This window comes from Hirundo rustica, chromosome 5 (assembly GCF_015227805.2).
Source record: "Hirundo rustica isolate bHirRus1 chromosome 5, bHirRus1.pri.v3, whole genome shotgun sequence".
NCBI lineage: Eukaryota > Metazoa > Chordata > Aves > Passeriformes > Hirundinidae > Hirundo > Hirundo rustica.
The window spans coordinates 33,444,079-33,469,276 of NC_053454.1; the positions used below are offsets into that span (position 1 = coordinate 33,444,079).

Sequence of the window (25,198 nt, forward strand, 5' to 3'; positions counted from 1 at the left end):
CTTAATTCAGCTTAATATGAGAAACAAAATATTCATAGTATGCCTCTCTCTAATGGAGTCTACTAAGATATTTCGCTTCCTTTTCTTGTAAAATTTCTCTCTCTTGTTTTGTCACAAAAACCTGAAATGCTGTACTCTAAATGACTGGACTTTGGGGTGCATTTTCTTGGTTAACTTTTATCATGTAAGGAATCTTAAAAATTCATAGTTATTCCTCTGTCGTCTTAAACTCAGTCCCTTTTACTCAGGAATGAAAGCATATATATTTGAATATATGATTTTATCCTGGGCTCAGTCAGGTGCCTGGTGTTTTTTGCATCCTGTACAGAGTTACTCAGAGTGACAAACACATGCAATCATTAAAGAGTGATGATAACCTTCATTCTAATTGCATTAGTACAGCAGCTCTCTCAAATGAGGGGAGATTTCCCATAATAGGAACAGCTAAGCACAAATGTAAATGGATCAGCAGTGTCACTCATAAACGATGATCGTGGCCAGCATCTGACAGTGGACAATCACTCACGCAATAACACAATCACTCCGCAGTTAATGCATGTCACTACTGATTTGCAGGGAAATTTTTGAAACTGGAATTTGCATGGTCTATTTGAAACTTCCCTGAGCTGAATACCTAGTGTTTGGCCTTCTAGTGGGAGTTGTGACAGTAGCACTGCTCGCAGCAAACTGCCACTGTCGTTTGTTCTGCTTCAGTGCTGTTTGACTGTCACAGCCTGTCATGTAGGAAGAAAGCACCGCATCTAACCCCCTGTGACAAGGTTTAATCACCCCTATTACTCCTATTGGCTGTTCAAGCCACCTTGGGGTGTGCAGCACACAGTTATAGATCTAAAAATCCTTGCTTTATAAATGGAAAGGCTAAAATCTGGTCTGAGTCGATCAATCTTCTAGCACACAATTGAAAGTAAGTGGAAGGATTAGACAAATAATACTAAAGCAGTGCTTGAGATAATTTTTTCATTTTCATATCTTTTGCATAATTAGGAATACTACATTATTTATTTTACTTCATTATTACTTTTTTAATGGATTCCAGGTATTCAAATTCTGAATGTATTGTTATTTCTTTCTAGCAATCATTGTTAGAATGGGGACATATATGCAGGAGCGTCACATTTGGGATTGAATTTTTAATGCCAAAATTAAGTGACAAAGGTAAATATTGTATCACAAGGTATACCTGTCCAAATCTTAATGCTTGGTCAAAGGGCAAGGGGAGGATTGCTTAAAATAAGCTTTGTACAAAGGAAAAATTGAACTTAAGTTTTCCTCATACAAATTAGCATTAATTAATTAAAACTTCATCTATGCCCGATCTAAGGAAACCATTTGGATGTGGTCCTACATGGAAAAATGTATCTTCAAGCTAGTATTAAAAACATACTTATTGGACTGCAGTCCTATATTTATACTTAAGATATACACATAGGTCAGCAACTGAGAGTAGTTGAGCTGGTTAGAGCATGGTGCTAATAACCCTCCTGGTCCTTTTGCTTTCAACTGGCTATCCAGAAGCCCAGGTAACATGCACCAAGCACATTTTTGCACATCAACAAATCTCTTTGCTTGTGCTGGTCTTATTATATCCAAGGTCTATTTACCGAGACAAAAGGAAATTATTACAATAAGAAAACTTATTAACCCGTTGTGAGTTTGGCTTTAGCAAGGTCATCTGGTATTAAGTTCTAATTACTCCATCAGGCTAATCTTAGGCCTGATAAATGATGCTAGTGTAAGTCCTTAAAATGGGATATTCTTATGCTTGACATAACATCTTAACACTGGTGTTATTTCAATTAACATGTATTTGTAAATATAACATTTATTTTGCAGAGACTGGGCAGGAAACAAGTTGTCTGACAGAGCAGACAATATGGTCGATCAATAATCTAGCACCAGGATTTATATACCCTTACATCCCTGCTTTAGACCATTCTGAAAATACATGAGCAAGTGCACACCCTGTAGAATCAGAATAAATATTCACGCTGCTTTCATCATATACCTGCAAAGATTCCTAAAAATTAGGAATGAAATTTTCTAAAAAACAAACATAAAAATTGGCTCCTCTCGCTGTCAGATAGAACTGCCAGTACTACTTTTTATTGTGATTAAAAAAACCTTTTTCATTTCTAACTAGTATTGCAGGTGAAATAAAACATAATCATGGGCCAGACCCTTTTAAAACTTGCAAAGAGCATGAGAATGTGCAAATGGGTGGAAAGTGCATTACGTGTTTTAATTTTCATGAAAACACTATCTAACAGGAGAGTAGATCATTTTCTTCAACTATAAACACACTTATCTGTGCTTCTTCTGGCCATCCTAGGGGAAAAAACCCCAAAAACCAAATTCCAGCTTCCAATGAAATTTCAGTGTTCCCTTGATTCTTTTCCTGAATGACCAAATGCAAAAGACCCTTTTCTGTGTAAAATGAGTTTATAGTGTTGACAGCAGCTTGTGCCACTCACTCATTTACACTTCTAAACTATGTTCTGACTCCTCCACTCTGACACTGCCAATTCAATTAATATTACCATGAGTCCTAGAGATTTTTCCGTTATTAAGGACAGAAAAATAATTTATGTTTTCTTACATCCATCAAATACCTGTGAAATATCCCCTAGAAATAACTAATTATAGCATCTATCCAGCTGTATACAGATGTGGGTTACTCAGCTAAGCTGTCATCAGAAAACTGCATGCCCATCCTTATTTATGGTTTGTTGCAGTGCCAGTTCATCAGCTACAGGCATACACTACACACGTTCTCCTTTATACCTTCTGTCCGCTAACTGGACTGATGTTCTCTTCCCCCAGTTTGCTTATCAGTTCTGAATGACAATAAAGGATAGGTCAATACCACACTGTACTTTCTTTCTGTGCAGTATTTTCACCCTGAAAGTAAGTTCATAAAATTTGAATCCTGAGCCACCTATCTGAGAAACCTGGCTTCTTGAATTGTCCACATAGAATAGTTTCAACAGTTTTCACAATTTGAAAGGAATAAATGGTTTTGGTACTTTTTCTGCCTCAAGGTGTGGCGTTGACAATAAAACTGATAAATAATAATCCTAAACCACTAGATCCAAGGTGGTTTTTTTTTTTTTTTTTTTTAAATAAACCTACAAAATATTCTAGGCAAAGATATTGATATGAATCTTTGGATATGAATCATAATAGCAGATTTTCACATCAGGTATTTGATTTCATCTCTGAACTCCGAAGCTTCTGCAGTGTGAATGGCAGCAGGAAATGGCTTTCAAACTCTTCCAAACAGATGGAATAAAATCTGCCAGTTTATTAAATTACTACACAACTATTTTTAGTTTCCATTTCTAAATCCTTTTTCTTCTTTTGTCACATAATATGTCATTGCTAATCAAATCTCAGAAGCATTACTATTTTGAAAAGTGAAGCTTGAAATGGCAGTTTATTATTTTTTGCCCTGAACATTTTCGTTACTGCTTGATTTTTCTTCTAAAATTATGGAGTACTTATACATATTTGTGTTCTAAAAATATGAGAAAGTAAGTAAAAACATCAGTTTATAGGACTTACAAGCTTTAAAATTATTTTAGTGATGAATAATTGCTGTAAATCCTTATCTAGACTGCAGTCTAAGGTTAAAGCAAACTTCGCTGAAAGCTAACAAGTAGAAATGGCCTAATAACTGTGAAAACAAAAGCAAATGCGTTGACTCTCTGGGGCAAAGCATATCAGAAGTGAAACATACTTTATTTTTGATGAATTGTACTTAGGAAGAAAAGGAAGCTACTCGACTGTTGAGAAAATTAAACCAATTGTTTCCTCCTGTGAGCTGTGTCATAGTGACAGATTTTCTTAGTATACAAAGACTCCTTTGAAGGCAAATTTGCTTGTAATTCAAGTGTTATGGAAAAAACAATTGTCTCTCTATTAATGTACTAACAGAAACACCCACCCTTTTCTTACATGAGGTCTATAATTACTGCTACATCTAAACTACAGTACAGAAGTGATGATTTAAAAAAAAAAAAAAAAAAAAAAAAGGAGCATTAAACATGGTCGGCAAGTATTATCATAGCAAATATTGCAACACTGAAAGGAAGTACAGTAGTTGGAATGTTATTAAATAAACTGGCAAATTCTGGTTTTATTTAAGGACAGCAAACTTCAATCAGCTAAGGAATCAATCTTGCAACTTGCAAATTGCTCCTGTATCTGATTTTCAGTAGTGCATCAGGCAAGAATCAGCCTCAGACTGAACAGGAAAATGCAACTGAAAAAAAAAAAAAAAAAAAGCAAAGCAGAACACACAGAGAGATTTAGATTGGAGAGATACAGTACAACAGACCTGTGACATCTGGAAGCTGTAGTGATTTACATTTCTGCTGCAAAAGCAATGCAAAAGAATGAAAAAAGTCCCTATATTTTAGTTCAGTTCTATTGAATCTAACATGAGCGAATGAAGAAAAAGTTTTGGGAATTTTTTGATACCACTAACCTGATAGATGTCAGTGAGCTATAAACAAATAAATTTATCAATGAATGAGGCTTCTAACTTCTCTCAATTAAGGCATGGAACCTGCCATGAACTTTTTCCAGTCAGGCATGTAAACTGTGAAATAACTTTACAATACCATAGGGTATGATTTCCTAGCATGGTACTTCTGGGGGAAACATTATTTATGCACTGTAAATTTTAACTACACAGTGTTTTCTACCTATATCATAGGACAGATGAAAATGGCGAGAAGTATCAACATTCATCACTTTTTTGATAATTTCCAACTATTTAAAGTATCTTTGATTTTGTGCTTTGCAGCAGAGGAATATAATGGAAGCTCTTTCACAGTTCTATATTTTTGTCTTCTTATGGACTTTGCTTTTGAAGACAGAGGAAAAATAAAATAAAATACAAATTTTAATAAAGTATTAGTCCAAAAGATGAAATTGAGGGGCTCTATAAATGATGTGTCTCCTGAACAGGAATCAATAAGGAAGAACAGGAAGAAGAAAAAAAAGTGTTTTCAAAAAGTAAAGGTGATAAAGCCTATGTTAAATGCAAATCTCCTAGGTAAGGGTAATTTCACAAAGCCCTTTCTTTTCATTGGACAAAATGAGACTACTAGACTACTACTAAATCCAAAGGAAGAATTTAGGGAGCATTTGTTCTTCAGAACTGTATGTTTTCTGTCTATTTTAGGAAGGAATGGTATCAAAATAGTATCTTTCAAATCTCTCAGAAACAACTGTGGTCAAAGTTTATTCTCACTAGAAATCTAAACATAAAATATTAAATAGAAAATGTTGTTGGTTTTTTTTTTTTCTGTGATAGCATTTGCAACTAAGTAGTTTACTGGAGGAGCAATTAGGTATAGAAAAATTGCAATACATATATTTTTAAATATATATACACATATATCTTTAAATTTAATATGCAATATTTTACAGTTATTGCAATATGATATTGAACTGTGTATATTACAGCACAGTAATTCATTCACTGCAGCATTCAGTGGCACTAGGCCTTTGGCCTCTTGCCTAACAATACACTAGACAAGTATTATTACATTGTAATTCACACCCTGTCATGCCTTATTGCTTAATTAAAGCATAACCCCTCATGACATGACAAGCAATTTAACAGTTACCATAATAGATTATTACCCACCTAACTTATTTTAGTTTTACAAACCATCTTTTTTTTTTTGGTACATGCACTGAGAACTATCAGAACAAATACACAGGTGTGTCCTTATCTGTAAAGTGTGAATAGATTTAGGAAGAACAGCTAATAACACAAGGTTGCATTTCTTTATAAGAACTATTGCCTCAGTAAACTTGGGCACTTCTTTTTTTCTTCATTTTGCTTACGGAATTAAATCCCGTAACACTCTGTAAAACTATTAAGATTCAAGTCTCAGATTAGGTGGCTGCCCATATTTTATTGTTGAGCTTAGCTACCTAAATGATAAAGTTATACTATTTTGGTGAATTCTAATGTGTCACTAAAACAACAATGTGGCTGATGTTACAGTGTCTTTCAAATCCCTGACAAAGAAGTTGCCAGTTTAATTTTGTTGCAAATCAACAAAATTTGTCGCTACTCTGTGTGGGACATTATGTAATACATAAAACATATTTTTCAGAAATAACTCTTCGACTCACTTTCTTAATAAGGTCTCTCCCTCTTCTTGTTTCTCAGACTGAAACCCAGTAATATAGAAAGGTAATCTGTTGTTATTAAAGAATATCTCATTATAAGTAAAAATTGACTAGATTAAATTCTTCTTTTGTAAAAAGCCAATTATAAAACTCATTGACTTAAGCAAAACATTATTCCATGAGATTAAATGGAAAAATGTATCAACATCTGTGAGAACACATTTTAATATTCCTGCTTGCATTCAAAATACTTTAATTAGTAATTAATATTTTATTAATGCCTTCATATGTGTAACACAACACAACCATTTGGCTATGAATAATACTTTGGTTTTGTCAACTACCACTTCAAAATTAAAATATGTAAACATGGAACTCTGCAGCTTTGTGTGAACAAACCTCTGGATTTATTGAGAAGACATATAGGCAATGCATAAAACATGCATACAAAACAATTTTAGCATGGAAATTATTATACCATACCTAATAGATGTCCTACCAGTTTCATATTATATCAAGGTGCAATTTAATGAGGTTCCACTGAACTCTGTATGTCTTCAAGGTGACTGGGTTGTCCCTGGAACTCTCTCTGCTGTAACTATAAAATGTCTACGATGTGACTGTGATATAACTGAAACAGCTGCACTCTTTGATCATACGCTGGCAGTTTATGTACAGATGCAGAATGTGTAATAAGGGCACACTTTATTAACTTGACTGATGTTCTGTTATTTTACTGGTTCCAAAAGCCTAAGGAGACTAGGCTCCACCATGTTACCCTGAGAATAATTTATTGTTGCAGCTATTCAAAATGAAATACCTATCATTAATGTCTAATTGATCACCAAAAGCAAGACGCACACAGTGGCTTCAGTGGATGCGACATTTGCTACAATCTTTAAAGCTGCTGTTATAGCCAGAACTATTATTTTGAATTAGGATAAAACACATTTTAACTACAGTTTAAAACCACTGCCAGGATTTTGAATGGATGCAAGCATTTTCTGTTAATAGCAATTTCTACATATCTACAGTCTAGGGAAACTTAGAGTGAGCTTTCACTGTTTCTTAAGTATAAAAATACATAAATTCTGAAAGCGTGATAATAAAGTTGGACCTTGACATGCTAGTGGTTGTAATATGTTGTACAAAAATATCTTTTGGTTCTACAAAAATGTTTTAAACGATTCATCTTTATCGAAACAGCCAAATTAAAGACGAGATAATATGCATTCTAATTCGGCTATTTGAGAAAGTTAAATCACATGTCCAGCAATTAAGAGAAAAATTTACTTAAAACCTAGCTATTTTGCCTCAAGCATGCAATGTGGAAATTCACAGTAACATTATAAATTATAGGTAAATAACAAAATTTGCAATGGGTTACTTTAGATAAAGAGTCATTTCACAAAGAAGATGAAATTAATATTTTCATAGAAGATCTAGTAACAGTTTTGCACTAATGCTAATAGTATAAAATTATTCTAGCTATCAAGAGCACTTAAAATAGACACTTTTGTAACGATTTATTTTTTAATTTCTACTTTTTTTTTTTTCCCCTTCTAGCCTCCATTTATATCTCTATACTCTTAACTCCAAATTTAAGTTTTAGTTGGTCCTTATATTTTTATTAGAAGAGATAAAAAAGCCTGGACTCTTAAGTCATTCTGTACCCATACTCCCAGTTTGCATCCTTCCATAACCTTGCACAGAAAATACACATTTTCAGAACCTTTTTGGGCACAAAGGGGATGTCACAGAATTATTGTACTGCTTTGATAGGATGGCTCTCTCTCCAGGATCTCCATTATGTAATCCTTGCCTTAGTTTTCTTTTCAACCCCTTTCTCTATAGCCTTTATGCTTTGAGGGGTAAAACATCTCTGAAGTTAAAGAGAGCCTGGACCCCACAATATGCATGTTTACATTTTTCCCATAGATCCCTTATCCTAGACTCAAATAGCTAGATCTGTTTCTACACCAGTTTTAAGCATATGTCAGTAAGTATTTATAGTTTAATCCTCTTCAGTAGGGACATTCCCCAAGAAAGTCTAATTCCTCTAGCACTCAAGCTAATCCCCCCCCCCCCCCCCCCCAATTAAACTGCTGACTCCTTTTTAGAAGGAAAATCCTAAAAGATTCTGAAATATGTCCATTTCCCCCCCGACATCTTGCATGCTTCCCATTTCTAGAAACAAGCAGAGATACTAGGTAAATCTAAAATATAAACACTGAAATGGAACAGACTTCTTTCATGAAAATCTGATGCCTAGTTCATGAGCTTCATTTTCAGTTACATTTGTTATAACTCACCAGAAATTAAAGCTGTAAATAAGGAACAAATAAGCTAAAGTGTTCTAAGTTATCTAGTCAAATAAAAATCATTGTCAGAAAAGTTCTCTGAGACTGAAAATCTTCTTATTGTACCCTGGATTACTTTTTGAAACAGATAAATCTTTATGTAGGCATATGTTTGGCCTCCTTTCCATCCCACCCCCCTTACTGCTTCTTATACCTCCTATATACCATTTGCAATGCAATTGTTCTGCCAAGTATCTCTGATACCTTCCAGCACTCTTTTTTCCTCATCATGTCCATCTCAGTACTTTTTTGTGGGCTTCAGCTCAGATGAGTAGATGTGACTTTATTCAATGACCTCATCTTAACTGACCCCAGAAAAATATGCAGTTAAATTAATCACAAAGAAAAGTTTATTTTTGAAATACTAAATTGAATCTAGAAAGAAATAATTGCTTTACAATTGTTATCAAATCTCTGATACCAACTGTGGGTCGAAATGAAGAGAACATTTCCAGATAAGTCACTACTCACTCACTGAAATATCTTAGTTTAATACCACACAACCTCTGTTCAGAAAGAATATATTGCTATGCAACACTATTCGAGATGCAAAGCATTGCCCACTGACTTATAAGGTACTGTTGTTTTTTATTATTGAATACTGTGCCATTATTCAACTGTATATGAATTAACAAAAACTCTATAATTTACACAGTAAAACAAATCTTAAATCTAAAATCTGAAGAGTCGACTCCTATAGTTAAGAATGTTCCTAATGTTCTGCAAGGCTTCCCCCCTCCCTGCCCTCAGGAGAATATAGATGGCTGGAAAAATAACTGTTTTTATGCTCATCTGTTCTCTTACCTTTTCTGATGAGCTGGCTGCAGAAAAGTGTATAAATGGAAAGCTCAATTAGTGCAATTTTTGTATCCTTGGATGTCAATCATGACTGTTGAGAGGTGGGACTTTCAGGATCTCTGTGCATTAATTAAGAGCTCATCTCAGAAGAGTAGTCATTACACCTAAGGACCAAAAATAAGTTTTAATTAGAGTCTAGAAGACAGTGTGCCATCTACTTATAAAACTAGTTCTTTAGTTAAAAATGAACAGCTATGGGACTTTATTAGTAACAATGCAAAAGGCACAAATCTACCGCTTGCTCTTCAGAAGGCAGAAATATTCTTGTGTTTGTAGGCCTGCCTGGACAAACTGGACTAATTCTGTGACACTGTGAGCACACCACTCTGATTTCAGCCAGGCTGTATGAATGCCAATGCGAGTATTAGACCCTTGTGTAGTTACTGATGCTAGGCTGGCATTGAGGGAAGGCTGTTCCACAGCTGAAGTTAGATTGTATTTCCCTCTCCCTCATTCACCACTGATACAACACAGAGGCAGCTTTGGCTGGCCTGACACACATCAGGGCTCAAGAGAGGTTAGAAACAAGCTGGGCTAACTGCTGTAGCTGCCCAAGAGAACTTTCCTCATGACATGATTTATCTGAGGTCAATCAAATATTCTGCCTAGGATTCTCCAGGGAAATAAAAGTATAAATGATTGGTTACATCATTTATAAATTAAAGGTAGGAAAAAAAATTTTAAGAGCTGGTCTGGAAAATAAACAGGTCAGCTAATAAATAAGGCATGAAAAGGGGTAAAACAGCCAAAAAATAAGTTTACATTCCAGAGAACAAGAAAAATTCTTGTTTGCCCATGGCTGAAATAAGAAATATATGTATTAATTAAAATAAAACAAAACAAACACCCCCCCCCGCCCAAAACAACCCCCCCCACAAAAACAAACCTACAACCCCCGCCCCCCCCAAAAGACAAAACAGAACCCAGATTGGTCTAGGAAGGATGAGACAGGACAAAAATGTCAAGCTCCAATATGAAAATGAAGAAGGAAAAACAGTAATAAAAATTCAGTGCTACAAATATTGTAGTTTCTTGAAGAACACAAGTTAACATATACTTAAAATGACATAAGTAATAATAATAATAAAGGTTATTGCACAAAAGTAGAGCAGAATGGTAAGGCATGTCAAAAAGAGAATAAGATTTACTATGCATCCAGGTATAGGAGAGTAACTGTTATGACCTTCTCCATTGCTATTATGTTTCATGGTCTATCTGTAAATACATTTAAAAGATAGATATTTTTCTGAAACACTTGTTTGAGAAACATACACTATAAATTCCCAATCTAATCAATATACCTGAGGAGTAATGAAAAACAGCACTGAATTTATCAGCAAAAAAAGGCAGTAGCTATTGCTGGTAGATTGTTTAAATTCTTTTATTCAAAATAACAGTCAGTGATGAAATTAACATTATAGTGAGGGAAAATCAGTCTTTTAAAGGAATTCAGAAAAATGTGGACAATAATTTATGCTAATGTCATTCAGAAAATTTATGTAATGCCATTAATATTTTTAATATTTCATACCCAAATGAAATTTTATAATATTTGTAAAGCAATTATTTACTGTAAATTTTTCAGCCACGAATTGTTTTCTAGAGAATAGGCACAGAAATGCTCTCCAGAATGTACTGACTTGGAATATTACTGTATTTACTTGTAGATTTCAGTGGGCTGCTTCAGGTTATCAGATATGCTGGCAGTACACACCAATACGCTCTTGAGAACGTTAATACTGACACTTGGTACTTAAAAGCTCAACTTTCTGCAAAATAGAGTACATGCTACTGCTATGGATATATGCATATTGCAAAATTTGCTATTTACTTCTCTGCAAGTTTAGGTTATTTTTCACATGATAACAGATTTCAGGAAAAGCCACATTTAATATTAGCTGGCACTATGGGTAGGTTGTTTTAAATTAAAAGAAAAAGGAACTTATCCAGAGCTTGTCACTTTTATTTTCTGAAAGAAAGAAAAGTCCTGAGACTTGCTATCTGGCGTTTCCTACTAGTAACGTTTAACACATTTCTTGTGTTAAAGCTGCTTCTCTTGATTAAGAAGACAGAAGAGATAATAGATACACAAAACTCCAGAAGAGACAGAGAACCTTTGTTCCTCTGAACAATAATATCAATTTTTATAATGCTTTAATTTGTTGTTATTCACAAGGGACAATGCCAAGAGCTGAAGCAGAGGACTAGCAAAGTACAGATTGCATGTTAGCAGCATGGTGCCTTCTCAGTCCTTCATGTTTCCTGGTTTGCCTCTTCTGAACTCATACTCCAATACGCTGTTTTGGAAGCCAGCCATAAAAGAGGCTAACCCAGACAATAAAATCTGGGTGATCTACTGAACTGTGACTGAGATTTGTGACCTGCCTTAAACTGAATCAGCTTCAACTACAAGACTTCTTACAAGCAGCTCTCACCAAGGGCCTGGCAGAATGTCAACACAGTTGTACTAAATATTCGACACAAAACTTGCTGAGAACCACATGGTATCACGTATTGTCATGAAAGTAACTTGAAGCTGGATTAATTCACAGGAAAAATAATAACAAAAAATAGCAATTAGAAAAGTGTTTCTTACAGTGAAGAAGGTAATATAACAATTAAATTATATTGAATAGAAAATCAAAAAGAGGAACAATATTAAAATTACTTCAGGCACCCTCCTGGCTGACTTTGAACTCTTCATTGAAATTTGAAAGTTTGGTGCCTTGTCCCAAATTTCTCCTGTGGTCAACAAAGAACGGGAAAGGCACTTCCAGATATCAAGCCAGATTTAAAAGAGCTTCCATCTTTACACTTGTAGTGGGAGTGTTGAGCATGGACTTGGACGTGTTGGTGAGTATTTGTATTTACTTAATCTACATCCTACAGTTTGATTTTCAGCAGTGTCTAGTAAATAAATTTCAGCACAGCATTGGACATTTATCTGCACATTTCGATGCTAATGGAGTTAAGGGCAGGGAGCTTGCAGTTTCTATAACACTTGCTAAATGCTGTGGGCAGTACTGTGCAGAGGTCCTTACTCCTATTGATCAGTGCCTTTCCTGCTCCCTATCACAAAATAAATAATACAAAGAAGTACTTTCCTCTTTATACTGAATTGTATTTATTGTCTCATATGGCTAACACTTTAGTCTTAGGGGAAAAAAATAATAATTTTATTCTGCTTTAACATTTTTATTTTTCTTTCCTCAAAGAGAGACCAGAACAATGAAAATATTTTGATTAGTTTACCACCATAGATGTGTTCTTTCCTCCACTTAAACTAACATTTTAAGAAAATGCCTGAGTCTCCTGTAAAAAATAAATTTCAGAGTGTGATCAGAGCCAAGAAGCCTACAGAAAACACTTAGCTTTCAATCTAGAAAGAGACAATGGGATTGGAATTGCAGGACCACAGTTTACTCTCTGTTAATTGATGAAACATTTAAGGGATTAGTCTTGAAAAATAATAAGAATCTGAAATTCAAACTGAATATCAATGTGCTCACACAAGGGCTGGAGATAAGCCATTAAACATAACATATAGCTTTTAACCCCATGGAACATTTCTGATCTTCAATAGTTTCTGCCAAAATTGTAGTGACAACAGAAAAATATTTATGCAAGAACTATATTAAAATGTGTAATAAGGCACTGGAAAATATAAAAGTATAAAGAAAAATGAATCAAAATTTAAAGTAGCAAAATTTATTAGAAGCAGCAAAACAAGCAGAGAGCAATTTCTCCATGGCCAGCACTGTCTACAGATCAGGTTGCTTCCTGAAATCCATCCATTTATCATACAGTATTGGAGTCACTTTGAAAATTATTCCATTGTAGTCAGCAACACCCAAATCACAAATGGAAGTTATTAATCAGACAGCAGTACCACGTTTTCTACTGTCAAGACAACAACCACTGCTGACTAATGAATAAGAGAAGAGTTTGTTTTAAATTGAGATACACCTGTATGTGACAACTTGGGTTTTGGCATTTTGCTGCCTCATTTTGGTACACAATTAACCTATTTATTTGTTAACTTTTTCTTAACTTTCCTTATCTCAATTTCTGTGTTAGTTCACAGGACCACAGCAGAAAATAGAAAAATTATATCAATTTTTTTTCTTCATTGTTGATTGGGAAAATGGTGATTGTTTTTTATTATATTCTTACATTTTTAAAAACTGAAGAAGTTAAGAGCATAGTGGTCTTCATTAAATTATAATAATGTTTATTAATTTTGGGGAACATGGGAGGCAATATTTAAAAAATATTTTCTTTTCTTTAACTGGGCTCACTGATATCATTATAGTTTTTTGTGAGAAAAAAAAAATCACAGCAAAAATATAATACAGAAATTCCAAGAGTTAGTAAGACAAGAGTAGAAGAACTGCTAATTTCAAAATTTCTGGCTGTCTGGTTTCAGCTTGATTAATGAGTTCCTTCCACTTGTTGAAATTTTATGACCAAAAATGGTATTAAAACATTAACAAAAAATCTCACAGAAACGAAGGGATTAAGGCAACACTGGAAAAATTATGCAGGAGTGATACCAAGAATGAAACGTGGTTGTGCAGAAGCACTTCAGGTTAAAAATGAAGCACCTGTGCTTGCCTAAACTTGAGAGAATAATATGTTTTAAGTAATAACGTGCTTACTTGTACTGAGTTGTGCTGCCATGCTCATAGAATGGTTCAGGTGGGAGGGAATGTGAAAGACCACCTCGTTCCAACCATGGGCAGGGACACCTCATTGCCACCTCTACCATTTAGAGAAGAAAGTTGTCATCTGGAATGTATTTCCAGAAACCTCCTAGATTGCTAATGCTCTGTTATGTTGTTCCTTTAACAGATACTGGGGTAGTTGAAGCGCCCCAGGAGAACCAGGCCTTCTGAATATACGACTGCTCCCATCTGTCTGTAAAGGGCCTCAAACACTTTGTCTTCTTCGTAAGGTGGTCTGTAGCAGACCCCCACTATAATATCATCTGTCCCTGCACTCCCTTCTTCCTGAGCTAGAAGCTTTTGGCTGACACCTCCTCCATCCCCTGGCAGAACTCCATGCACTCCAGGTGGTCATTGACAGAGAGGGCAACACCACCACTTCCAGGCCTTCCATATATGTTCTTCCTAAAGAGCCTATATCCTTCCATTCCAACATTCTGGTCACAGAAGCCATCTTACCACATTTCTGTGATGCCAGTAAGATCATATCCCTACCTGCATGCACATAAATCCTCACCTATTACTCATGCTACTTGGTCTTCCATAGGGGTACCTAAATTGTGCTCTCAGTGAAGCCTACTTACTGGCTGAAGCAGCTGGAATTCCTTTGTGCTGCTCTTCATGAGCTCTCCTGCTGCCCTGTGATACCTCTACAGGCTTCTGGGCATCTATTGCTGGCACTGTCATCAAACTGGTAGGAGTGGAATGGATTAAAATTCCCCTTCCCTGGAAAGTCTTTCAAAGTCTTCATCATCTTGTCAAATGTATGAATGAAGATGCTGTTGTCTTCCTCTGATAGATGAGCTCAATCAGCCCCCAGCAGACCAAGTTTCTCAGTGTGAGTCCCATGGTGTAACAGATGGCTGCGTCCCCATTTGCCAATTCACCAGAGTCAGCCAGCCCTTTCAAACCCCTTTCCTCCGACTAGGATTGATGAAAAAACTACCTGTGTTCCAGAGCCCCTTACTGCTGCTTCCAGGACACTGTAATCCTTCTTGATTCTCCTCACACTGCTTCTGGCTGCATCACTGGTGCCCATGTGAAACAACTGCAGTGGATAGTAGCCAGGAGTCAGTACATGGCTTTATAGTCTCTCAGTGACATCCCTGATGCAGGTGAACAGCACACCTCTCTAGAGAGCACCTCAGGTTACCAGAAGGGCGCCTCCATAGCTCTCCTAGTATTTACTACCTGGAGTCACCTATTATTTACTACCTGTAGCCTCTTCTTAGTGGCACTTGCTGTCGCACAGGGAGCAGGCTGGACTGCATTACTCAGCCCCAGCAGCTCTCCTGAGGCAACGGGTCTTTCCTCTTCGGTTTGCAGAGCAGTGAACAGGTTCTGTAAGGGCACCTCAGGCTTCAAGGAAGTCTCTCTCTCCTGCTGGTCCTTGCCATTGCAAGCTTCCTTTCTCATGTATTACTAGCCCTCTTCCTACAGTGTGTATGTTGTTGGGGAAAGTTTTCAGCTGTTTGGCTGCAGGCTCTGGGTTCCCTGTAGATTGTGCTTGGAAACAGCTATTTAACTCCTTCTCAGCTTCCTTGATGTTATATAGCCTTATCACCACCTCCTGCAGCTCAGCCACCTGCACGTTCCACTGACCTGGGCAAGTGAACCTATTGTGATCAACCTTTCCTGTACTTGTGATGTGTTTCTGCAGGGAATGGATGACACGTATCTTTTTAGGGAGATACTCTTTGTAACTTTGATCTTTGTCACAAAAGCTTACAGAAATGTGTCAATGAGACAAAATCAAAATTTACAGTTGGGCTCACCAGGTTCAGTGTGCCTGAAAAGGGAGCAGTGCCCTAATATCAAGACTAAGAACAGTAAAGTAAGAGAAGAAATGGCAGCATAGTCTATCTGAAGAAAACACTCATAAAGGTTGTATAAAGGATGAATAAGGCACTGATTGACATGAAACTGGAGTAAGAATTTGAGAGCAGGGCTTCAGTCTGAAGTTAGATCAACTGCCATATTCAATCCTGCCGAAGTGTTGGTAAGGTTTGTTGCTTGAAATTGAAGCCTGCAAGACAGACTGGGGAAGAGACCACAGGTGCAGCTTGCCCCTGTACTGTCATAACAATAAATAAGGTTATCTATCTTGATTAAACCATCTGGAGAAGCCCTTTATACTGTACTGAATAGATGTTACACATTTATTTAAGGCTGCAAAGAATGCTTAAAATAACACTGATTTGCAAGGAGTAGTCTGTACCCTTATAATCAAAGGCAGTATCACTGTAAATAAAATGTGCAGGTAAAAATTGTAGAAAGAATTTAAAGGGCATTTTGGTACTAATGATTTATAAATGATGATACGCAACTTAAAAACCCCCAAAACCAGATCACTATTCAAAATGCTATATACTACAGCAGCTTAGTACTGAAAGCAGTGATCCAGTCATCAGTGTCTGGATATTTCTTCCTTTTTAGAGGAGTTATTTAAAACAGAGGCCAGTTTCATCACCATATATCAACAAGTCATATTGTAAGAAAAATTATCTGCCCTGGAAGTAGCAAATTCACTAAATCCAACAAACAAATCTATCTTTTTTTCCAGTAATGTAGACATTCAAGTTTTGCAATTCAGGGTGTATATGGAAATCCAGCTGACCATGGGATTACCTATGGAACAAAAGTAATTACAGCTAAAAGAATAGGATCTGGATTGAGCTGTAGCCTTGACCTATCCTCCTCATTCTGCTATAGAACACAAAAGCTACGTTAAAGAACATTTTTTTTTCAGAAATCTGAATGATCATTACACTTACTTTTCTAATGTTATCTCCTTAATGCAGTGCATTGCCATTGCTTGGTATTCTCCTTAAAAATCATAATAGGAATATAAATGATAGGTATAATTCCTTTCCTGAGAAGCAGACAGGTAGACTGAGAAATATTATGTACCAAGCTGATAGTCTACAGCGTGTGCAAGTGAAACCAGCACTGAAATGAATTCCAGTTCCTTTGTTTTCTCCCTTAATGGCCTCTCTTCAGACAGACTTAAAATCCCCTCACTTCATATATATAGAGTATGAAGGACCGCAATACATTTGGTATGCTGAGAAAAATCTGCCTGTTATCTGTTTTCCACATTAAGTCCCCTTGGCTGCAAAAAGCTCCTGTATCAGCATTTCTGTCTACAATCATAAGGTTGCTGCAACCTCAACTATAAACTTACAAAAAAGTAGCACTTTCTCTCTTTCTATACATATCTGTTCTTTTCCCAATACAATTAGGACATTTCTCTGCAACACCATCTTTTTGTGGGCTGTAACATATGGGGCTTATTAACATAGCATCAAACTGCAATTTTTAGCCTAGCCTTTCCTGTTTGGCTTCACAAAAGAAAGGTGACTGCTGTCTACCTTCAATGACCCTCACAGACAAAAAGAGCACCTTGTCAGAGACAATTTTCTAACAGATGAGCAAACCTTCAAAACAAATATGATGTCTTCAAACATAAACACATCTCACCCCCTTAGTTTTAAGCATGCAGTTTAACACAGCTTAACTTACCAAAGATATTAAACATAAAATGTTCCCCTTCTTTACAATCAGAAAGATCAAGCAGGGCTACCACAGCTTTTCTGTGCTACTATTTAGCACCTCTGAATGAAGTCACCAGCTGTTGGAGCTTTGCCTAAACAACAGTAAACCAAAGAAGAGTAGCAAACTAGCACTTCCCCTCTTGCGCTGGCTGCCTGATACTTTAAGGGGAGGAAAGTAAAGGTCTCATTAAAGCTGCTTTTCTTCACCAAGAAAAAAAAAGTCAGAATAGTGTAATACTCTGAGAGTTTGCAAACAGAAAAAAAAAAAACCAAAAAACCCAAACCAAAACAAAACCAAACAAATTCCACCACTTACTGCAATGTAATGATCTCTCTCTGGATCACTGGGATGTTGGGGAAGATGGGAGCATCGTTTTCTGATGCTCACCAGCTGATTTAACTTGATGAAAAATGAACCTGCACCTATGAGATTTCGTTCTAAGTTGCAAGCTGCAATTCAGGGTTTCAGGTTTCTTTGCATCTATGGGAACATATGCCCATCTCCCTTTCTGGGCCTCATCCATCTCTCATGCATCCTTTTTCTGGAATCTGTGAAAATTCTACTCTTTTTCTATATTTTATTTGGTTGGTTGGTTGGTTTTAGTGGTTTAGTGTTTGTTTTTGTTTTTTTTTGTTTTTTTTTTTTTTTTTTAATCTATCCATATTCACCTGAGTATTGAAACTAAGGAAAAATTATTAATTTTTGTAATGTGTAGAGTTGTACATGCTACTTTTACTGACTGCCCTTATAATTAGATTTAATCCCCTTTGATTTTTGAAAAGTACCTTATCTGAAATACTTTACTAGAATTAAGTTTAGGTTGAGTTTTTTCCCCCCTCATCTGTTTGAACTGAGCACTGAAGGAACTTGAACACATTGGCACACAGCCTTCCAGCAGTACTGTGTTCTCCTCTGGCTGCAAAATTATCCTTTAGCAAAACACAACATATTCCTTGTGGTGGAAAGCTGAAATATTTGAGGAAAATTGTTGCTGCTATCCTTTACTCATGCACATTAAGGCCACAGATTTTGGGAGTAGTATTTCATTGACAAACTAGCAGCAAACTCAGTCCTTACATTTGTTTTAAAAATTACTTCTAATCATAAATATGCTTTGTTTACTTCTTATTGTTGATAAACATGGTCACAGCCCAAAGTCAAACTGGTGTTATGTTAACTTTACGTCTTTGAGCATAAGCGCTTAATGGGAAAGAGTTTTCTGAAGGCTTGGAAAAGCAGAAAAAATTGACATCAACCTAATTTTGCAAAAGTGTTCAAATTGAACCTGGCAGTTATTTTTATAGTGGTAACCCAGTTGTTGACAGTGAAGTACCACAATTCTGGTTCAGAGGCTACCCCAGTTTTACGAGCCATGATTAAGGACCACATCACTACAATTTCTGTTGCAAAGCAATCATGGATAGAAGATATTCACTAGAATGTCAGTATTTTTTTCTGTATGTTGTTTCTGTATAGACCTCTGTGTCTAGACAATGCAGAAAAACATCTAGTTTGCTCTTCAGATTTAAAAAGGGATCTGAACAATGATGGTGAAACTGTCCTTTTAGCCAAGAAATGACCTGCAAAAGTATCTCCTTCTCATCGTTAGAGACAAATTTGTAAACTGTCTTATAAGAAAACTGAAATAAAAATAGCCTCCTAGAGGTTCAGTCTGACTAAAGCAGACTTGTGTATCACAAGAGTTAAACAACTTTTGAGTTTCTATTTGCATAAAGGTGTAAAGCAGTAGTAAAACAACGAAACTATAGCTCTGATTGCCTATGCCCTGTAGCAAGTGTGATAGTGTTTTTCTGTGTGCACGACACTGCTTCTGCTTACTGTAAGTAACTAAGGAAAGTGTTAACCATATTAAACTTTCTGTTGGTAATTCTAACAGGCTGGCTTGATTTCTACCTTAAAATATCTGTGCACATATTTGTTATTACACTTCTCTTATTCAATCATTATAAGTCAACAGAGCGATCTTCATCAAGACAGCTTGTATTTATCACACTTCATGTACTTAAATTGTATGTCACCCTGTTAAGTAAAGTCCATGGAAATTCTTGATGGATTCTGAAGTTAACCATATGATTATCTAGCAAGTCAGCAGAAACTAAATTCATTACCAAAATCACTTTTATGTAATTATTATTAACTAGTATTGTTGTAATGCTTATTTTCTGTAGTCTTTGGTTAGGTTAAAATGGCAATGGTAATTTAGTGGTCACTGTTTGTAATATAACCAAAGCCCACTAGTGTGTGAAAAAGGGCAAAAATTCTCAAAACAAGTCAGAGAGCTTGTTCAGACAGCTAGACTGAAAAAAAAAAAAAAAAAAAAAAAAATTATGACATTATGCAATTGTGCATCTTTTAATGAAACTAAGCAGTGAAACCAAGCTTTTCCTTACATGCTGACCCTTTTCACCAGAATAAGTATAAGGTAGGGGAAAAAAACCCCCAAAACAACCCAATATTTTTCACAACACCACCTAATCACTTTCAGTGACTTTTTTTCTTTTGTAGGAACAGGAAAAGCTCAAACCAAACTAATAATTTCAAGGAGTATTACTGCAGTTGTAAAAGCAAACTCTGAGAAATGAGATTTTTCTTTCTTGGATATCTGCATTTTGATATATTCCATATTTGCATGATCCTATACTGTTTTTCCCAAAACTCTTCTGCCTCACTGAGCAAGGATATGCTCTGGGCATGAATAGGGATCACTACATGAAGGGTGCTGTTCGTCATTAGACCCCTCTCAGATTTCTGGCACAAGTTGCAAAATGCAAATTAAAGCAAGCAGATGCTATCAGAAGAACTTTTCCATTTATTAAAATTTTTCTATGTAGAAATGGATTCTAGGTCCTATCACAGACTTCCTATAAGGTACTGCACGTCCCCTAAAAGGTATTTCCAAAGTTGACACCAAGCAGTGCATTCCCCATTTCTGGGTCTGCGGACCTGGCTTGAAAATCTTTTTGTCCATTTAAAGAATGATGAAGATTCACAACTTCAAACATTTCCATGGCTGTAATATTAAGCTGTGTCATGAAAATAGACCTATACAATTCTGATTTTCTGCACAAATAGGGCTCAGCATCTTAAACTGTGTACTCAGATCATTGGATTCTTTTACTTTAGTCCCTATGACTGCTTGACACAGAATTTTAGGCATAGCCTTAGAACAATGTAACTTCCTGGACTTCTGACTCTTGCTGAAGTTAACTTCAAGCTAGGCACTCAAAATTCTCAAATATTTCTATCTGTGAGGTAGCTAAAAGGGAAGCATTAACTTTTCACTAGCTTGTGTATGAATAGACCAACTCAAGACTGACCTGTAGATCAAGATGGAGTGTATGTGCTGCCAGCAAAAGACCACAAGAGCATGACGTAGGTATTGAAATGTCAAACTCCTATAATGCCAGTTTCCTCTGCCATTGGAATCACAGTAGAGTTGAGAAAAGCACATTCATAAAGCCATAGTAGACTTGGGAACTTTTAAGCACTGAACTTTCTGGAAAAAGTGTGAATAATTTATATTAGGATTCCTTGTAAATTACTAATTCTGCTTCTGAGTCTTTGACCAGCCTCACCCATCTGCTCTGGCTCCTTTGACAATTATAGATAATAATCTCCTGCCCCACAGGTGGGGTTTGAAATTAAATTCATAGTCATGAGTAGAACTCATGCAATAGTGATGAATATCACACAAAACCTCAGAGGGTAACAACTATGTAGTCCAAAATGCCTTGGACCACTCTTTTGCCAGGGTGATTGAAAAAGTTGTTTGGTCATCCCAGCCTGCTTCTGTGGTCTGAATCAGGGATGATCTGGAAAAAAAGAAGGAATCATGTAGCTGAAGATTGTAGCATTTGATATATAAAAATCACCTGGTTGAAATTTACATGGGCAAATTTAATTCTAGCATTTGTAACTCCCGATCATGTGATTTTGAAACTTTGAAGTTTCGTTGTTTTAGCTGTTTTCACACTGCTGACAACTCTGAGAAACTGCACAAGAGAAAAAAAAATTGAAATTTTGATATATTCTTTATATCTTTGAGAACTGGTGGTGGTGCTTTATCAGTCAAATACTTACAGGCTTTTCATCACTAGTCAATTTAGTTCAAACTCATTATATGTCAGGTCCCACTTCAGCTGATATACTTATTGAGTCATTCAGCATCTGGTTGGCATCACTGAATAAAGCTGGATATCATACAGATTTGAGAGTTATTTGATGGTCAAAATCCTGATATATTATTTTTAAAATGGATGTAACGCTTCAGGGCTTTGGAACCAACTTGTTAAATTGGCTAAAAACTAATAAGAAATCAGAGTTCTGTCCCGTTCCTATTCTTGCTCTGCATACCACGAGGATATCAAAGCACAGTGATTATATGTAATATTGCCCTTGCAAAGAAGAGTTCAAAACACATTGGGCAGTGCTGCTTATATTCAAAACTCACCCTGCAGAGGGATTTCTGTATTGCATATTCTGGCTGTATTGGCTGTCATGGAAACAGGAGGTCACTTCCTGACACCTCATTAAAGATTCTGACACCAAAAATATTTAATCTGCAAATAAATGTATTTAATTTTTCAAAGATTGGATTTATTTACAAAACACCTTTTTGGAAGCCATTATAAATTCTTTTCTTCAAGCAAATTCAGTTACTTTTGCAAGAATGACTAACATTGTCCACATAATTGCTAAGTGATATCCACTGCAGGAGAATCTCTTGTACCACGGCAGCTAAAGTGATACTCTTCTTGCCTTTTGTAATTATTTGAGGTCTTCTAGGTTGTGCTGAGAAAGACTACAAGGATATTCAGTGCAGAATGTTGCCAGATGGAAAGGTACAGAATCAAAGACTTGCCTGCAGGCACAATGCCCCTTGTTACAGCAGTTCTTTTTACTTGCACAATTAGGATACTTGTTTCAGGCTGATAAGATTTCACTGTACATCACGGTATTTCTATTTTATATTTATACCCTCTGACGGGGTATATTCACATGGAATGCACCAGGCTAATTGGTTCATGTCCTAAAATGAAAAAGTTTTTTGATGTCTCTTGTGATAAAACTGTTGTGCATTAAAATTTCCCCTTATATAAGGGAAATATATATATATAGTTAAAGTAATGCAAGAGGACAGTTCTAGGATCTTATGGTGTAGAAAGCATATTATTTTATTTAAGTGCCCTCTAAAAAAAAACAAGTCGTTTTAAGGTGGAAAGGGATGAGAGTGATAACCTTAAACATTGAACAGATTCACATGAAGTTTAGACTTCCTCACCTTTGCAAAGCACTAAATCTGTAAAAGATAAAACAAAACTTTGTTCTACATACAGTAGGTTTCAGTTATCTGAAAATACATGTTCTAGTAGCATGTTCAAAAAAAGAATATACTGACACTAAGTTTCTGTTAAAGGAATTCTGTCAAGGTAAAGAAGAAAGGAAACTAAAGAAGCTGTACATCACTGGTATGTGGTGTAATTAGCTTTGGCAGGTCCTTAATTGTCATAGAGAAGATGACAGAAGCTACTTATATAAGTTTTGTGGACTATTTATATACCAAAGTCATTATGACCCCTAAGCTTGTTCAAAAAAAATTAAATTTCACTAATGAATTCTCAATTTTTAGGTGGAAAGCATATCCTAAAGCAGTTCTGACCAAAGTCTGACCACTGGTGCGTAAGTGAACTAAAGCTACCTAAAAGAAAGCTAAGAAATCCCTTCAGGAGAGGAAACACCACAGTAATGCAGAATAAGCTATGATGATACCTGTTTTGGTACTTGTTTTTGTGATGGAAAAAGGGGGATTTCTGCTGGGGAAAAAAAAAAAAAAAAGTGGTTCAAAAAGTAACTGGAAGTGGAAAAGTGGTAAAGCAACTTACTGCTATAACAGTCTGATAGTTGCCTAAAACTGCTGTGTTTCCAGGTAATTATTTGACACGGATGCGCTTGTAATCTTTGGAAATATGCAGTAAAAGCAATGTGTGAATATTACAGGATGTGCCAGAAAGATTCCTGAAGTTGGCTGTAAAGATTTTTAAATCTGCTTCAGCAGCTCATACACTCAACATGTATGTTTCTATTAAGAGACAGACAGGGTGCACAGAAGAGACAAGGATAACATGAAAAAGATGAGCATATTTCTTTGAACCTCAGAGTCTGGGATGCAGAAAAGAAAGCAGTGCTGGCAGGGAGAATGGGATGATGCCAGGGGAAGGGAGGATCCAAATGCTACCATCCTTTTCGGGCTACACACAGCTTCAATGGGAAATGAACTTCTGAAAAACAGATTCTACTATGGAAGAAAACAGAGGTGTGAACAAAAGTGAACTAAAAGAACTGTGAAAAACTATGGAGGAAACAGAAACCAAGAAGTTGTAACTCCTGCAGATTTCAGAGATAGGATCTTTTATTGAGGTAAAATCTTCATTACCTAAGGGGAGAATCTGAAAGCAATGCCACACACAGGGTGAATGTTCAGGAGTCTTTTGATCTGTCTTTTAGACACTTTCACAAAGAAAACTTTGATAGACTCTTGATGTCCTAGCCAAAGACGTTACCACAAACTCTGAAATAATGACAACAATTTTATAATCTATAGTTTGCAGAGATAAAAGCCATACAGTTTTTTACAGTTATATATTTGCAGATATACTTACTTCTTAGATTATTCTTGTGCTTCTTAGATGTGATCCAGCAAGATAACAAAAAAAAAAAAATAATTATAAGAATGCTGGTGCCTGCATAAATTCCTATTTACTTAGAAGTCAGCAGGCAACCTCCAAATTCAAATTTACGCATCCCTGAACACATGATGTGTATCGAGGGATCAGAATCAAATTAAAGCTCTAAGTCACAGTATCAGAAATGGCTATACAAGCCAAGGCTGTTTATCCACCAAAGTAAAGAAAGATGTATGTTAATAATACAAAACTGAAAGAAACACTGGAAAAACCAGATTTTTCTTTTTTTGGGGAAAAAAATTTACATAATGTTATATTATTTGCTGATGGATACCTATTTATTCTATAATGCTGATGTTTCTACAGTGTTTTTTTTACTTCGACAGTTGTCTTTTGTATAAGCTTTAAATGAATAAAATAGTCTTTGCCACTACAGTACAGTAAAACCTCCTAAATCATTATAGCCCTCAGACAAATCTGATAGAAAAAGTGGTTATGCACCTTCTGTTTTATTTACAGTGTAATTAAAGTAATTATTACTTTAGCAGTTACAGTAGTACACCTTTTATAATTTCATAGCTGAAGAGAGATCTCGGATAAATAATAGGTATCTAGTGCACTGTCTGGAGACATTATTTACTTTTACAAGCTATTGATTACTTTATAATTCACAAAAGAAGCAAAACCACAAACTCGCATGCAAAGGACACCAATAAAGACTCTAAATAAATACTATAGCCAGGTGCAGGTTCAGTGGATATTTCTTTCATATAATACTATTAATACATGTTTACAAATGCATATGAAAACCACTTAATTTTTGAAA

The 25,198-nt window shown here is 35.8% G+C and overlaps 1 protein-coding gene across 7 annotated transcripts in view; it reads right to left on the reverse strand.

Moving 5' to 3' along the window:
- The window catches only part of TENM3 (teneurin transmembrane protein 3), an 844,329-nt gene that overhangs the window by 589,373 nt on the left and 229,758 nt on the right, over positions 1-25,198 (reverse strand). For all 7 annotated transcript variants that reach the window (XM_058420808.1, XM_058420807.1, XM_058420806.1 and 4 more), the window contains exon 3: positions 9,336-9,493. The gene's annotated coding sequence lies outside the window, so the exon portion shown is untranslated. The remainder of the gene's footprint in view (positions 1-9,335; positions 9,494-25,198) is intronic.